This window comes from Otolemur garnettii, unplaced genomic scaffold (genome assembly GCF_000181295.1).
Source record: "Otolemur garnettii isolate 467f Iridium unplaced genomic scaffold, OtoGar3 scaffold00091, whole genome shotgun sequence".
In the NCBI taxonomy this organism is placed as follows: Eukaryota; Metazoa; Chordata; class Mammalia; order Primates; family Galagidae; genus Otolemur; species Otolemur garnettii.
This window is the reverse complement of record NW_003852486.1, coordinates 2,189,433-2,194,313: the sequence shown is the minus strand read 5'-3', so window position 1 is coordinate 2,194,313 and position 4,881 is coordinate 2,189,433. Positions and strand designations below refer to the sequence as shown.

The 4,881-nt window shown below is 37.1% G+C and overlaps 1 pseudogene; it reads left to right on the top strand.

Annotated features, from left to right (window-relative positions):
- The first annotated feature begins 3,140 nt into the window (after positions 1-3,140).
- Positions 3,141-4,367, top strand: LOC100964168 (annotated as a pseudogene).
- Positions 4,368-4,881: the final 514 nt, after the last annotated feature.

The following is a 4,881-nucleotide window of genomic DNA, read 5'->3' as shown; positions in this document are numbered from 1 at the left end:
TGATAAATGTATGTTGATTGTGATCATTTTGTATTTGTGATCACTTGTCATCAGCCAGGCACCAGCGCTCATTCTTGGCACTGGGAGCCAAGCACCAGGGAACATCCTCCTGCAGACAGAACCAGCGGTGCCCAAGCCAGACCAGCACTACTCAGCGCCGTGAGAACTTTACAGTTGATCTGACTGACAACAGCACCAGCTATTAAGTGACTAACGGGCGGGTAGCGTATACAGCATGGATAGGCTGGACAAAGGTGTGATTCACATATAAATCAGTACCAAGTGGCTGGGATGAGATTTAATTATGCTATTCAGAACAGTGGACAACTTAAAAATTATAGTTTATGTCTTGAATTTTCCAATTTTACACTGCAATTGACCTTGGGCAACTAAAACTGTAGAAAGAAAACAATGGATAAGGAGAGGTCTACTGCGTATTAAAAAGTAATTTTGACTTTGTTACCAGTATTTATGCAAATTAAGTTTAATGTCTATACATACTTCTGGGTATTTTTAGTGTACCGTATACTCTCATAATATCTCTAAATATGGAAATTTCATTTGTTTTGTTTTAATTCTAATATCATTTATTGCATTTTCTTGACTATTTTCATTGGCCTTTGATTACCAGGTACAATGATGAACAGAATTACTGATACCTAGCATTTGTTCTTTCTTTTTACTTATATCAGGTAAGATTTTTTGAAAAAAGTTAAAGAGTACTAATATTTGCTATGAGTGTTTTATGGATATAGTATTTTATCAGATTATAGTACTTTATATTTTCTTACAAATTCGCTAAAAGTTTTTCTTCTTATTATTAAAAATAACTATTGTATTTTATAAGATGTTTATTCTGTATTACATAAGATGACAAATGTTTTATATCTTTTATAATAGTAATTTTGTGAGTTTGAATCGTTTATTTTCAAGCTGGAAAACAAAGTTTTGTTCCTTTCTCTAACTTATCTGTCTTGTTCATAATGTATGTATGTGGCTTCAGTTTATAAATTTTTTATTGTTATTAACACAACAATTGTACATATTTATGAGATATATGTAATATTTTGATACATGCATATAAGACACAATAATAAAATCATGGCATTTGAGATATCCATCACCTCAAACGTTTATCATTCGTTTGTGCGGGTAGCATTTAAAATCCTCTCTTCTAGCTATTTTGGAATATACAATAAAGTGCTGTTTACTATAGTCATACTACTGTGCTATTGAACATGAGAACTCATTCTTTCTATTTAACTATATATCTGTATCCTTTAATCAACCTCTCTTCATCCCCTCTGCCAACCCTTCCAGCCTCTGCTAACTATCATTCTACATTCTACCTCCATGAGGTGAACTTTTTTAGCTCCCATGTAGGTTTGAGAACATGTGATATTTTTCTTTCTGGGCTAGGCTTATTTCACATAATGACTTTCAGTTCCATCCATGTGGGTACAAATGATAGAATTTCATTCTTTCTCATGGTTAAAAATTATTTCATTATGTATATATGCTACCTTTTCTTTATTAATGTGTTTGTTGATGGACAGTTAGGTTGATTCCATATCTTAGCTGTTGTGAATAGTTTCAAAAACAAGAGTGTGCAGGTAGGTATCCTTTTGATATACTGATTTTTTACCCCTTTGGATAAATACCCAGTAGTGTGATTGCTGGGTCATACGGTATCGTATGTTTAACCTTTTGACAAACCTCCATAATGTTTTTTGCATTCTCACAAAAATTTGTTATATTTTGTCTTTCATTCAGACGGGGTGAGGTTGTATCTCATTGTGGTTTTGATTTGGATATCTCAGCTGATGAGTGGTGGTGAGCATTTTTTCATATACCTGTTGGCCATTTACATGTCTTTTTTAGAGAAATGTCTTTAGATCCTTTACTTAATTTTTAATGGAATTATTTATTTCTTTACTTTTGAGGTGGTGAACATATAATGTAATTGAAGTTATATAAAAATATTTATAATTTAGAAATACATGTTGAAATATTTATGGATGAAATATGATATTTGAAATTTAGTTCAATCATGAATGGATGCATTTTTCAAAGCTGTCTCATTAGCAAAAGATGCTTCTTTATGTTGCTTTCTCTATTTTGCTTATATAAAATTACTAATTAAATTGTTGAAAAAGAGAGACACATTTATTATCTATGGTCTCAAGTCACTTTGTAGGTGTCTCAGTTAACAGATGGACTATTGCAGTATTGCAATGTTATGTTCAAGTTGTCCTTATTTTGCTTAATAGTGGCACCTAAGTACAAGAGTAGCGATGCTTGCAATTTAAATATGGCAAAGACCAGCTGTGAAGTGCTTCCTTTAAGTGAAGGGTGAATGTTCTTTACTTAATATAGACGGGAAAAAAAGTATGCTGAGGTTGCTAAGATCTTCAATAAGTATATTCTAGCCATAAAATTGTGAAGAGGAAGCAATTCAGTCTTGTGTTGCATCTCAAACTGCAAAAGTTATGGTCACAGCTCATGATCACTACTCAGCTAAGACGGGAAAGGCATTAAATCTGTGGGTGGAAGACATGAACAGAAACATGGTCCAACTGACGCAGTTGAGTTTCGTGCTGTCTGTGGTTTCAGGCGCCAGACGATGGGAGAACTCTTTCCTCAAGCAGCAAAAATTCTAGGTTCCAATAGGAATGCGTCTGATTTTGTTAGACATACACGGTGAACCAATTATTCTGTCTAAATAGAGACATGATGTTGGTTTTGATTTTGGCTCAATGTGCCCTACTAGGGAACATTTAGCAATGTCTGAAGATACATTTGAGTCACAACTGAGCACACATTGTTGGCCTCTAGTGGGTAGATCCAGGATGCTGCTGACATCCTATAGCGCACAGAACAGCTTCCACAGCAAGAAGCATGTGCCCCCAAATACCAGTACTGCGGATGTTGAGAGACCATTAGAACAAGGTTGTCAAATTGAATGTACATCAGATTCATCTGGAAACCTTGTTGAACCAGATTACTGGTTCCCATTCCTATATTTTCTGATTCAGTAGGTTGAGGGGCAGAAATTTGATTTTACCGGAAGGTTCCAGGCGCTGTTACTGCAGCCTGTTCATAGTTAACCCCTGTGTCCACATTGCATAGTTTAGGGCACAATGTGCTGTAAGATGAGCCAGCTGAATGTAACCTGGAGATGCAGCTAGGTGTACTGGTAGCATGGGGAGAAAGCTGTGGTTTCACACATTTTCAATACTTCTCAAATTCTAAAGACCACATTGTCCTAAAAGGTACAGGTAGGAGAATTGCTTCCAGTACCACTGGCTTCTCTAAAACTCCCGTTTCCTTCTTAAGTCCAGAAATCCTGCTGCCCACTGTGGGCTTGTGCATATCACACCAAGCTCTGGCTTAGTTTCTCGTCATGGTCTCATTCCTCTGATGGATTCAACGGATGTGCCAGGAATCTTAACCTGATATGTGGGTGATGCTGCAATTGTGTTGGGTACACTGGCTGGGCTTGACGGCAAAGATTCTGCCACAGTACAAGATCCTCTTAAACCATTCACACGCCCCAGTTTGACAGATGTGAGCAAACTATGTATAGGAATTCCAAAGGAAAATCTTGTACAGAGTTATCAAGTGAGTACAATCTCTTTGGTCCAAAGCTGGTGACCTCTTTGAGTCTGAGAGAGCCAAAGTAATTGATGTATCCCTTCCCCACACCAGTTACTCAACTGTCTGCTACAATATTGTGCACATCAGAAGTGGCATCGAATATGGCAAGATTTGATGGGCTAGAATATGGTCACAGATGTGACATTGATGTATCCACTGAAGCCATGTATGCTATAACCAGACAAGAAGGGTTCAGTGATGTGGTGAGAGGAAGAATTCTCTCAGGAAATTTATTCTTATTAAAGGAAAACTATGAGAATTATTTCATCAAAGCACAGAAAGTGAGATGCCTCATTGCTAATGATTTTGTGAATGTTTTTGACTCTAGAGTAGATGTTTTGCTCACTCCTACCACCTTGAATGAGGCAGTGCTATACTTGGAGTTCATCCAGGAAGACAACAGAACATGAAGCACCCACGGTGATACTCTTACACAGGCTGTAAATACGGCAGGATTGCCAGCAGTGAGTATCCCTGTTGCATTCTTAAACCAGGGGTTGCCTGTGGGACTGCAGTTTATTGGGAGTGCCTTTGGTGACCAGCAGCTTCTTAAAATTGCTAAATGGTTTGAAAAACAAGTACAGTTTCTTGTTACTCAACTTCAAACACTCATGGATCATTGCTCATCAGTCCTTGAAAATGAAAAGCTAGCTTCAATGTCTCTAAAACAAGAGAGAGAAATGTACCGTGAAAATTCAAATGAATTTTAGAGGTTCTGCACTCTAAAGAGTCAAATGACCTCGCTCGATTCTTATAATTAGGTTTGTTCTCATTACAGTCATTCCTTGGGATCACTTTTTACAATTCTTGTGATAGTTAATTATAAATGCTCTGTCAGCATTTATTAAGCATTTACTGAGTGCAAAGTACAGAATTTCTATTCTAACACAAAATACATATTCCTGAAAAACATTCTGCAAAAATGTTCACTAAAAAGAACAAGAACTTACAGTCAAAATAAGGTCAGGGATGAACTCAAAATGTGTCACTAAAGAGCTAAGAAAAACAGTAATTGCACCTCCAGAGATAACCCGGACAGCCTAGGCAGGCAAATTATCATGTGGTGAAGGCCACCTCAGAGGGTGTTAAAAATGCACAGAAACAATCAAGGAGGAATATGGGCTTCTGAGAGTTGAACAAAGCAGGTAGAAGAGGAACTCTAAACACAGGAGGAAGTGCAACCTGCTGGGGCCCAGCATCATGCAAAGCTCAGGGCATGGCTCT